The sequence below is a fragment of the Aythya marila genome (genome assembly GCF_965140915.1).
Source record: "Aythya marila genome assembly, chromosome: 2".
Classification (NCBI taxonomy): domain Eukaryota; kingdom Metazoa; phylum Chordata; class Aves; order Anseriformes; family Anatidae; genus Aythya; species Aythya marila.
Genome location: NC_139043.1, coordinates 60,274,105 through 60,286,908, shown reverse-complemented (window position 1 = coordinate 60,286,908; position 12,804 = coordinate 60,274,105). Strand labels below are relative to the sequence as shown.

The following is a 12,804-nucleotide window of genomic DNA, read 5'->3' as shown; positions in this document are numbered from 1 at the left end:
GTGTCTTATGAGGCACATGACAAGAACACTTATCTGAAAAATAAAAGAGAAAAAAAAACAAATACAGTAGGATAAGTTCAAAGTAAGTGTTAATATATTTCAACTTACCCAGCCACAAAATAGTATATGACAAGTCATAAGGAGAAAATACAGAATCATGGAATGGTTTGGGTTGGAAGGGACCTAAAAGATCACCCGTTTCCACAAACCCCTGCCACTAGACCAGGTTGCCCAGGGTCCCATCCAGCCTGGCCTTGAACCTCCTGGTTCCTGGGTGTGAGCATCCACAGCTTATCTGGGCAGCCTGTGTCTGTGCCTCATTACCCTTACAGTAAATAATTTCTTCCTAATATCTAATCTAAATCTCCCCTCTTTTAGTTAAAACCATTCCCCCTTGTCCTATCACTATACTCCCTGACAGAGTTCCTTCCCAGCTTTCTTGTAGGCCCCCTTTAGGTACTGGAAGGCTGCTCTAAGGCCTCCCTGTAGACTTCTCTTCTCGAGGCTGAACAACCCCAACTGTCTTGGCCTATCTCCAGCCAATGAGAGGTTCTCCAGCCCCCTAAGCATCCTCATGGGCCTGGACTCACTTCAACAGGTCATGTCCTTCTTATGTTGGGGGCCCCAGAGCTGAACCCCAGCTTACCACAGCCTGACAGGAATTTCAGATGGAACCAAACAGGAAACAAACAGAAAATGAACACACATCTCCAAATTTAAAATGTTAAGACAAAATTTTTTCACATGATGGGATGATATATAAAGCATTCAATGTCATAAAAATGTTAAAAAAAAAGTGTCAAATTAAAAAAGCTAAGCACGATCCATGATACCCAGCTGGTATTTGGGAAGTGTAGGAACAAAGTTGAAGAAACCCTGTTTGTTCCAGAAATAAAAGCTAGCTTGGAAGACAACATATCAAAGTATGAAATCTGGAACAGAACTAATGCAAAACATATCCACTGACTCTCACTCGAGTGTTAGAGCAGGGTGTTAAACCCAAGAAACTGAACAAATACTCAAGACCTGCCGAAGCCACATGAGATTCCCACCTCCTCACCATTAGCACATGGGTAGCTGAAGCAAAACCAGAGAGGGAATTAGTACAAGGATGCTCCTCAGTTATTCCCCTGCAAAGGGGGGCAAAGGAAGAATGTGAATTGGATTACAGATATCTGAGTGTTAAACTGATGTACCTAAACATCAGTCCAACTAATGAAAAGTCTTCTCTCCAAAGAGGTCACATTCATATTTAACTACTCAAAATCTCTTGGGGTGGCATTAAAAAAAAAAGAAAAAAAAATGTATATCTTATTTTATCATGATGTCAAAGTCTGGAGACTTATTCTGCCTCCATTTCACACCAGCAGACACATCAAAAGATGGTCAGAAAAAGAAGACGGGCAGAGATAAGTTTTAAGATTATCACATAATAACATAAAACTATGCACAATGTATTTCACAGGTATTAGATGGAATTTTCTAATTAGCAAATAAATAAATCAAAGATTCCTTAGAAACTTGTTAATTTTTTTTTCCAGTCCTATTCTTCATGGTCTATCAGATTTTTTTAAGCAAAATTAGCATTATATACAAGAAATATGAAGTATTGTATTTATTTCTGCAGAAATTAATTTACACAGAATATGAGTTAAAGTCTCAGGGTATCTGTGCAAAGTGATTATTATTATCTGAGCTATGGAAACTGAGTTACAAGGTAGGCATTTCACAAATTAGTTTTTTGTTTGTTTGTTTGTTTTATCTAGCCAGAAACCATACCATATATAACATTATCAGGATTTAGTAAAATAAGGAGATCAGCAACCACACATACCCAGTAAGTATAAATTAACATTTTAGCACTGAGTAAAAATAAAGATTTCTGAATTAACAGAGTATTGCTCAGTTACAATTCTGCTGAGATTTTGGTCTCACTATGGCCCCTGTGTAACAGGCTCCATCACTCCTCTTTTCCAAGAGGTGGACTGAATTTCATACTTTCTGCACTGTACAGCTGTAAATTTTCCAATATCTATGGCTCACCTTTGTAAAACTGCTTTTCCACCCTTGCAATCCAGCAGAAACAACAGCTGAGAGTGACCAATATTTGTGCAAGCCTCAGTTTTTGTTAATATTTACTCAACTTTTGTGATAAAGTCCCTTTGTTATTGAGAGAATATCAAAAGCTCAAAAACCTGTTTTAAACAGAACACTGGGCATTTTACTATGACTAGTACAGAAAACATAGAAAGATGCTACAATAAAGATATTGACTGATAAGCAGTTGCTTCATGTGGTGCTGGTTTATAGCAAAACCAGTCCAGGCATCCCGAGACCTGCTGCTGAACACGGGAGCCAAGCCAGGAAGGGTGATGCTCCAGGCTGTTTTTGAAGTCTCAAGAAGATCCAATGGTAGCAATGATCATTAACAAAACATGCCTGAAGTCATTAAGGAGCAAACAATGACTCTCCAACCTAAAACACAAATGACTTTCCTCATTTATTTAGTTATTTAATTAGAAATAACTGTGGTGGAGATGGCCAATAAATTTACAAGATCTCGGTAAGACAAAGAAGCAAACAGAAGATTTCCAAAACACCCATGCTCTCATCCTCCTCTGACCACTCTTTTTCCTCATCTTGAACACCTGCAGCTTGGATCATTTCCATTACTGATCTTAAGATATTATTAAACTTAGCTCAAGTTTCCAGGTCAACACTAGCTAATCTGTAGTTATCACTCCGTTTTGTTGTGCACACTTTCAGTATTAATGATATAGAAAATTCCTGATCATTCAACAAATTGCAGTCAATCCTCATTGCTACACAATGTATCTTCTATCTCTATTATTGCACTTCCATTTGGTCCTCAGCCTCCCGTTCAGCTCTTATCTTATATTGGCACAATAATCCTTATTTGCCCACCATTTACAGTTGAATTTCATTGCTGAAGTCTGCCACCATAGATTATATACAAGGAGAAAATGTTCAAAGCAAACTTTAATTTGGGAACTTATGTTTAATGGAGGACTGCAAGTTCACAAACACTGCCTTAATATGTCAGAGGTGGTATCTCCTGTACAGGGTCACAAGGAAATAAAATTCATACCTTGGACTGCATTAATGCACAAAATATGTTCCAAGTGATGGAAGATGGTAGCTGCTATGAACCAAGTGCATCCTCTAGGATGCAAGAGCATAAAAACTACTTTACAGGTCAGACTGTGTCTATTTGATCTACCAGCCTCTCCCCAAGAGAAGATGCCAAGGGGAGCTACAAGGCAAGTATGCAGTGGCACTTCTCCAGAACTCCCTCCCAGACTCTAACAAACTGCATTTCAATGATTTCTCAATGTGGCATTGTCATATTTTAAATTCACGATGGATTTTTCTCATTGATGGACAGTCCTGTTATTGCTGAGCTCAGGTGAGGTACTTGCTGTTTCAAGAAGCATGAAGGTTCACTTTTCTCATGGATGCTTTTCTTTTGTTAATTTAATGTCAGCTTTTTTTGCTCGCACTTCGAGTGTTGTAAAATACCACAATGCATGGGAACAGTTATGTAACAAATGAGAAGAGAGCTAAACAATAGTCAGACAAGCATAAAATCCTATGGTAAGATATGTTCTCTTAATCAAAATTGAAAGAGAGAAATGTGCTCTTTCTACGCAGTCTAAATGACAAATATGAACATTATGCTATGAGAGATGATTATAATAACCTTTCTTCAAATTACAGAATCTAATTGTACATCATGGCCCAGATGATGTTAAAATGCTCTAGAGAGATCCACAAAATAAACAACATTATGATTCCTCTCACAATGAAGCCACAAACTCCTACATTAGTCCTTGGTCATTTGGTTAAAGCCAGAAAGTACATTAGAGAGACTACTGACTTGCACGTTGCAGAGCAGCACAATGCTAGACCATTACTCACCCTTCCCTTGTAACATCCAGAAAATTTTCTCTACTGTAAATTGGCACACTTGAAAAATTTAACATAATAACAGTTGGCTATTGTTCCGCTTAAGTGTGATTTTAAGAGGTCCAGCCGTAAAGCTTAGCTGGCCAGTAGAATTTATGGAGAATTTAAGGAGACTTGAGGATGAACCTGGAGTTCATGAGGTCTTGTTTTGCTGGTGAGAAGAGAATGGATGCTAACAGCTGTGGCAACGTATTGGTAGGGACTTCTCCTGCTTGTCTCTGACAGCTTGCATGGAGTTTAATGCTACAGCCCTCTCACCTGGTAGGGTGGCTCATTGGTCTCTGCATGTATTCTGAAGGGTGCTTATCCTCACTGAAAGTGAAAGCCTAGCACAGCTTCAAAGAACCGCAGTGTACTTCAAAAAAATAAACTACAGAGAGGCAAGCTATTTTCACCAGTCTGCTCTGTGTGATTAGCCTGTATATAATAGGGAAGGGCATCCAGATAGGTGATTTGAAAGGGATGCATTTTAAAGAGGAAAACAAAGTAGAGAGAAAGGAGAAACAACATAGACCAAGCTCAAGCTTGAAGGGAGGAAAAAACAAGTGGGAAACCAAAGAATAAAAAGGAAGAAAAATTAGTAAGATAATAAGGACCAACCTAAAAGCAAAGAATCAGCTTTGAGAAACTGAGTTTGATTCATTTGTCTGCCCATAGGCAACTCAGATAGCACAGGATCCCTCAAACACCACTGTGCAGGTGGCAAACATGACATGTGGAGGTTTCTCCTGGAACAGCAGCTTGAGGTAAGGCAGGACATGACTCCAACAGCCTATGTGTGGGCAGCAGAACTGAGCTATTAATATCGTAGCACTATTTACAATCCTCACATACTTTTGAGTATTATTTTTCCTCACAAAGTCTATTAATGCACTACTACCTCCTTTTTTTTTTCACTTTACCATTGAGGAAACAAGCTACAGTAAAGACAAGTAACTTCTGTGCCAACTTCAGAAGTTAATCACAAGCAGGGTACCAGATCTGATTTTTCTACACTCATGTCTTAATCTCTAGGCCATCCTTCTGTAAAAAGGAGATGCAGCATACAGAAATCTGCTGTGTACAGATTGTTTGCATTAGTGTTATACAGAACAAAAGAGAAAGAGTGAACAAAAAGGCATCTTAAAGATTGGAAAGACAATCCGTTTGCCCTTTTCTAGCTAGTGATGATCTCTTATTTCTTAAAATGATTGATTACTTCTTTTCATTGAAGAGCAGCTAAATTTAACTGCCAGCACAATTAGCAGTAACATCCTTGGATGAATTTCTGTGTCCTTTACTGCATCCCAAATAAATCAAAAAACTACTCTGCTGAATTAATAAAAATTCCTGTCATTTGCTATTGCTTCTGCCTAAACTTACTCATTTGCCTGGAAAGTACTTGGAGCAGAGTGTCTCAGCCTTGTAGAAACTGGCTGTGCACCCAAGCTTGGTTACGCTCTACTCATCACTTTTTATTTACCTCTTTCTAACTAGCTCCTCCACCTCCCTACTCCCTTTTGGTTTATCTTCTACACTTTCTATTGAGCAGATACTTTCCATAATACCACTCCCTACAAAATATACTAATGAGAAATAGATTATTTTCTACCCTGATAACAACTCACTTAGCCCATATTATAATTTTATTTATCCAATCTTCTCTTCATTTTTTTGCCCTATTTGGGCTGCAAGCTCTTCAAAGCAGAAACCATCTAATCCTTTATCCATTTACAGTACTGAAGGCAAGGGGACCATCATCTTGATTTGCTTGAAGATCCTACTCAAAAAGCTGTGATTTGTGATTAATAATAACTTCATTTCTTATGTTTAAATTAACCTAGTGACCAGCTAGTTCCTTTGCTAATTACTTGCTACTCCTAGTACTTCAAAGCTATGGGGAAAAGAAAACTAAAGCAGCTGTTCAAAACACTCGATCACCACATTTTCAAATCATAAAAAGAGGCAGAAAACCAGTTATAAAATAATTACTATTCAAAAAAAAAAATCCAAATTGGATTTGAGCAATTATCAAAAAATAGTAGATTGCATATATACTTATTTTCAAAACTAATCTCTGACTCCTGTAAATAGAACATTGAAGTCAACTAGTGACATTTAAGATAAAAATCTTTCAAGCTGGAAACAGCCTCTATACAATAAACAAACCTGTCTCCTGCACAATAAGACCACTAAAGATCATCCTTGCACACAAGGAACCTAATTAATTTATCCTACTGTAGTCCTCAGCAGTGATACCTGACAGGCCTTCTGTTATCTCTAAATTAACCAAGTTTTTCCTTGGCCGAGAAGAAAGATAAAACTAATTTATCTGTGGATAGCATAGTTTTACTATCTTAATTAAACATTTAAATTCTACCTGGAAAAAGTAAACTTTGTCCATTACAGACTGTCTTTCTGGATTCATCACAGCAAGTATGTGATGTTCCTTCTGCCTGATGGCAGTCAAACAAAAAACAATCAAGCAAAAAGCTTTTCAGCCACAAAGCCAAAATAAAGATCACATTCAATGTAACAGACTTGAATTTAAAAGTGCATGTATTCACCCAGTATCCAGTTTGATGAAGGACATATAGCAGAATCCTGTTTTATTTTATTAACCTCTGTCAGTATGCTTTCAGTGGATCAAAGAACTTAGGAAAAAAAAAATAAATTTAAGTAATGATGCTTTTCAGGTTATTTCCCATTACATTCACATTGCAGCACCTGATTTTCTGTACTCAGTTCTGAGATCCAGACACAATAATTTCTTTCAGTCTGGATTAAACTCACCAAACTGACACAATTTGTAAGAACAGAAATGGATTTTGGCACTAAATAAATGAAGAGTGTTAGTGTTAAATACAATGTCCCTACAATAGATTTATATGAAGTTGGTAAGTCCAATTTGATAGCATCATAGCCATCTCCAGGTAACTTCTAATCAAAAAAGGCAAATAAAGGGCAATTTACAAAACAAAGTAACTTCTGAAGCCTGGAAGAAAGACAGATAAAAACTTTCAGAACAAATCAGGATTTTCATGGGAGAGGAAGGAAATCAAAATGTGACCTAAAAGAGATATTTCAGTTTGATATAATATACTTTTCTATCAGCTATCTGCAAGGTCCAGGGGAACTGCTCCAGTTTTAGCTCTGCAATAAGATTACAATCCACATTCTTAGACCCCAACATTTCAGCTACAGCACTAACTGTGGTGATGATGGCAGAGACAGGAGTTCAGCTATTCCTGATATGAGTAGTAACAGACCTCACACACTTCTCATTGCGCAGCCTTGAAGATTTAACAGGTGAATACACTTTCCTTTCGTTTCACCATTACATCTACAAGGCAGGCTACCACTGGTTTTGTGTCTTAGCCGTTTGGCTTCTAAATTAATCCATATGCTCAATGTAGCAATACAGCTGCCTAATCCTGACTGCCTCCTCCAGACTGAGCTCTGACATTTTCACAGATATTCTTCCTCCTTGAGAAAGGTGTTGGTTGAGGCTTGAAAGAAACCCTCACATTTAGTCCAATATGCATAGGGGTGCGGATCCTACCTACCCTGAGGCTCCTTAATGCTCAGCCAGGACAGAATTTCTCTATGCAGACTCAGGGTAACCTTCATTACAGGACTTATAGTACTGCCCTGATGAAGCAAACCCAAAAGTTTCCAGTGTGGTTTGATGGAGTGCCAACAGAATATTGCACCACCTGTTTGGCAGTCTCATGTCACACCACACGTAGCAATGCAGAACATGAAGATAACTTTGCCTAGTACTTTGCAAAACATTTGCCAGATTGATGTTCATCTGTGGAGGAATTTACTGTTTCTTCATAGATCATGAATATATTGCACACCAAATATCAATGATGTGCCTGACACGGCAGCATCTGATAATGAGCTGTTCTTCACCTTCAGGTGCTCCAGAGCTTTCTCCTCTCTCCTCATCCAGAGGAAGAGAAACTGACATAACACCTTCAGACGAATTCAGTCCCCTGTAGATGGCATGATAATTAAGTCTCTGTTTCAAATAATTAAGGAAATTATGTCCCAGCAGCATGAAAAATTAGGTAGGGTATACATACTTGTTCAATTAACTTAAAAACTCAGGAAATCATTGATGTCACCCAGGCATTTCTCTCTTTCTCTCTTTCTCTCTTTCTCTCTTTCAAAATAGCTTTTTAAAATGTTCACTGATCCATGAGAGATTTATTTCAGATTTACCAAAAGAATCTGTGAAGGCATAACCTCATAACAATCACAAATATCCCAAGACAAGATTTATAAAGGAATAATTAAGCTACCATAATATGGTAACTTTGACTAGCACATGATGCTAGCCAGATACTTCTGAAGAAAGTTACCATTTTCCACCTCATTGCTTTTTAGAACTACTCAACATTTTTGCATTACTGAAGGTCAATCAATACCTCACAACATCAAAGTATTCTGAAGATGCTCAGCTAACATAGCGTATTTCTAGTTTCCTCATTAATTGCTGCTGAGGTTAAGCTTGCCTCTTCTCAGGAGTTTGTGTGCATCATTTCTTCATATTCACCCCAAGTCATGGCTTTTTGGTAACTGAAGGAAATATTTAGAAATTATTTCAAAACCAGAGAAAAAAATAACCATACCCATGCAGGTTGGGGGAATAATACAAATGAAACAGGACTTTAGGATGATAGGCAAAAGAAAAGGAAAGCTCTGAACTGACACTAGTGTTAGCAAGGTCTACCAGCTGTGGTAGTGTCAAGCTCCAGATCTGACATCTAGATTTTGCATGAGATGTTGCAGGCAAATAGGGCTCTATCCTCTCCTACAGGGTTTGGGGATGATACTCCACAATCAGCCCTTTCTCTAACAGCTCAGCTGCTGAACATGGAAATAGATACAGTTTGCTTGGATCAGCAACATCCAGAGCACAGGTATGGTCTACTTTTCAGTGAAGTCCTTTCTTTCCCAAGCAAACAGAAGTCCTGCTCTGCAAAAACAATATATATAAGAGCTCTCTAATGGCTACAGTTTCCATGCAAAAAAGGTGTCAGGAAAAGGAACATATCTGCTGATGCTGGAAAAGAAGTGGTATGTGAACTCTGTTTTTCCAAACCTATTACAGCAGGAGATGCTATGTCCTTCTGGGGTCACTGCTTATCAGGAGTCATGTTCTGACACCTTTTAGTGGTTTTGACATGTACAAACACTGAGTCAGAGGAATGGACCGCTGTGGAAGCATGATTAACATGAAAGAACTCAGGAACTGATCAAAGGACAGGTTCAATACAGAGAGAGGGTTAAGACATATAAGAAAAATATCACAAACTATGAGCTAGTAAATTTAGAAAATTACACTTCCAGAACTGGGATAAAACAGAATAGTGGGATGTTGTGGCCATGTAACCTAATAGTGTGGTCACCAAAGCATGCTGGATGAAAAGCAGTACCAAAGGTGAGCTGGAATGACTCATTAGCAAGTTCTATGCTGTGAGACCTTTCAAACTCTACAAAAACAAATTATATGCATTGAGGCTGAAGCAATGCTTCAGTGAACAGCTCAGCAGAAGTCTTCATCATTGCAGATAAGGCAGAAGAACCTTCTTCCACAGGAAATGGGCATGGACAGGCTATTATTGAAAATCACCAGGAATGTGGTACATAGCTGACCAGCTGACATCTGGATGTAACAGGGCACTACATTAACAGTCTTCATACCTTAGGTATCTTGTCACAGCACGGGACAGGGGTAAATGGCTCTCTTCTTCCTTTTGCAGATTAGCTCTGCTGATGTCTTCCATCCAATGGCAAAGGTGGAAAAATTGAGCACTGTTCAGCTTAAAGTAGTTTATAAAAAATTAAATGGAAAACTTGTCATTCCTGCATTCAGTCTACTCTATTATTTTTGTAAAGAAGCCTTGACTTCAACCTTCCCTCATGGTAGTTTTCCAGTATCTTCTTGACTTTTCTGTGGATTCTCTCCAGTCTGTAGGCAATTTTCTTCTCTAGTAATAGTACATCTCATTGAGAGTTTCCCTGAATTGTTCAAAGTTCTTGAATTTCCCTTCATTCTCACACCTTTAAAAATCAGTCATAGGTAGGAAAATAATTAGAAAAACACTTCATGTATTATAAATCAGTGGTAGAAAGAAATGTGTTAATCACTAAAAAAAAAAATCAGCTTAACGTGAAAATAGATCCAAAAATGGCATCAGACAAAAAATCAGCAAAGGAGATTTAAAATTAAAAAAAAAAGATATTCAGGACTAAATCCTAAGAATAAAAGCATTTTGCACATTTCTCATCAAAAAGATACCTGTTTCTGAGTGTCTCACTCCATTTGGAGCTGAAACCTACTGTTAGTTTAAATACTCCTATCCGCCATGATCACCACAGTATAGTTAATCCCCAGCACCTCTTAAAATCACCCTGGGATTGGATTATAATACCTCAATTTCAAGGGGCAAGAAACTGAGGAACAGGAATCAGTTAAGCAGATTGATTAATTGATTAATCCCAGCCTGTAGCTAACCATGCAATATAGCAACAGGAGACTTTTTAAATGAATGCTCGGATGTTGTGCTTCAACACCATGCCTGTGTACGTAATTCTCTCTCAAAAACAACTGAGAAACACAAAGAACTGAAAAAGTATGTGTACACATAGATATATAAAAAGGGCCACATTTTGGTTATTTTACTGGTGTCATTAGATTTGGGAATCTGAATGTGTGAGAAAAACAAGCTGGATTAGTTTCTCTATCACATACAGAAAAAAATATATTTGGAGGAATGGTTAAGTGAAATAGGACATGTGGATGTTGGGCAGTTAAGAGGCAATGGGCTAGTGAAGTACCGTACTCAACTCACATGAGTCTGGGCATGTACGCAGCTGGCTGAGAGCCAATCAGGCTCAAGGACACGATGCCCTTGAGCCATTGGGAAAGTCCCTGAGGCGGGACAGTGGCTAAAAGAAGGAGGAACTACCTGAAAAGAGCAGGAAATGTTAGCCAATCCTGAGCTTAGTTTTTGCAATATGTATGAGTTGATTATGTTCGAACTAGATAAAAGGCGACTGAGCTATCCATTAAAGTTGAAGTTCATTGTTCACTCATATTGAGCGTCTCTGTCTTCCTTCTGTCGACAACAAATATATACATATGGCAACAATTGTTTAATATTGTCTTTCCTACCTACTACTCAAGCTGTACTCAAGCTGTTTTTCTTACAGCAAAAAGTTAAAAGTCAGTTTAATGATAGCGGTGCAAATATAAGTAAATCAAACCTTGCTGTGAATACTTTTGTAAGTGTATGGCATGATTATATTTATTTATTTAGTAATCAAATATATTCCTTGAAATTTTCAACTGTGTAAAATAGCTTCTGCAGCAAGTAATTTGTTAACAAAGACATTTTTAAAATGATGTTGATTGTAAGCTTTCATAAGGAACGCTTTTCACATAACAAACCATGATGACTTTAAAAGGCAAGCAGAACTGTAAGCATTTATAAATATAAATCAAACCTCTGGCTGCTACCACCAGATTAGAAATTCGTAACGTTTTGTTCATTTATAGGAATATAAAGGAGTATTTCTAGGAATACAGATGTATTTGTCGCTCATAGGTATCGAAAGATGTTAGAAGTACTTCAGGAAACACATGATACTCTCAGATGTCTTTAAAAATATTGGCCTTGTTATTTAAATGTATAGTGACATTGTTTCCAGCAGCAAAGTATACACCATAGGTGATCATCAGACTTGTCCTGGAAGCTTTCTGCTCAACAGTAGAAAGTACTGATGGCTGGCTACCAAGGTATGCAGAAAGGACAGCTATGACAAGTCTGTGAAGGGAGATGTACCCTGGTCTGAGGTGGGCAAACTTTTTTTCTGCATGTCATGCTACAGTGTTATAAGACAGGAGAGGAATATTATAGACTTCCTCTCAATCCAACATGCCTAGCAAAGCAGTAAGTAAAAACTTCAGTTTGAGTGTCAGCACCTTCCTATTGCCGAATTCCAGCTCCTTGCATGCTGGTACTAGGATGTTACTAAAAGGCAGAAGCTCCCAGGAAGACTATGGTTTCCAGGGAAATAGATGACTATTTCCAGAACCTTCTCATCTACCACAGCAGTAACAAAATACACTAAATGAAAGATTTAACATAGTTCACAGCAAAAGGCTCATAATACCAATAATACTCATAATGTCACATCTAGAAGTTGTGAGAGTTGTTCAATACTTTGCTTCTTTTGTAATTAATCTCTAAGTGTTAAATTACACGCTGCAAGATTCATTCCATTATATTTTGCCTAATACTAATCTCTGTGTAGACAGTGAGATTGCTGAAAGTGCTAAAAACAACTACAGTTCTCTGTGGAGACTGGAAAAGGAAAAAAAATAATGGTGCATACATCTGTGAATTTTTAGAAGAAAAAAATAGGCATTTAAAGGCTTTCCCAAGCTATCAATCAGTCAATAGGATCATGGCAGTTGTGTTTATAGTGAAAAAGGCCCTCCAGGTCCCCGCAATTTCTGCACATGGATTATATCCTTAGACTGTGGAGCAGAGATTTGAAAAAGCTGTCAGTTCAGCTTTTTCCCTGTGGGGGAAAATGTTCTGAATCATTAGTGTTGTAATTAGATTGGACTTCCCGAATTTAACTAATCCCTGCCTTGTTCATGAATTGGAACTATTGCAGCAGTAGTCTGGCTCCTAGTTTACTTCTAAACAAGCAGCATCCACTGCCTTTAAGCAGAGACTGTATTTTCCCCTCAGCAGAACAACAAGTATTTTAGTGATACTAAAATGTTTGTCTTTGCAAACATTAAAGTAGAGA

General features: G+C 37.9%; 1 protein-coding gene across 1 annotated transcript in view; it reads right to left on the bottom strand.

The window, feature by feature from the left end:
* Window positions 1-12,804, bottom strand: part of AMPH (amphiphysin) — a gene marked incomplete at its 5' end in the record, with an annotated part of 132,346 nt that overhangs the window by 84,430 nt on the left and 35,112 nt on the right. The window lies entirely within an intron of this gene.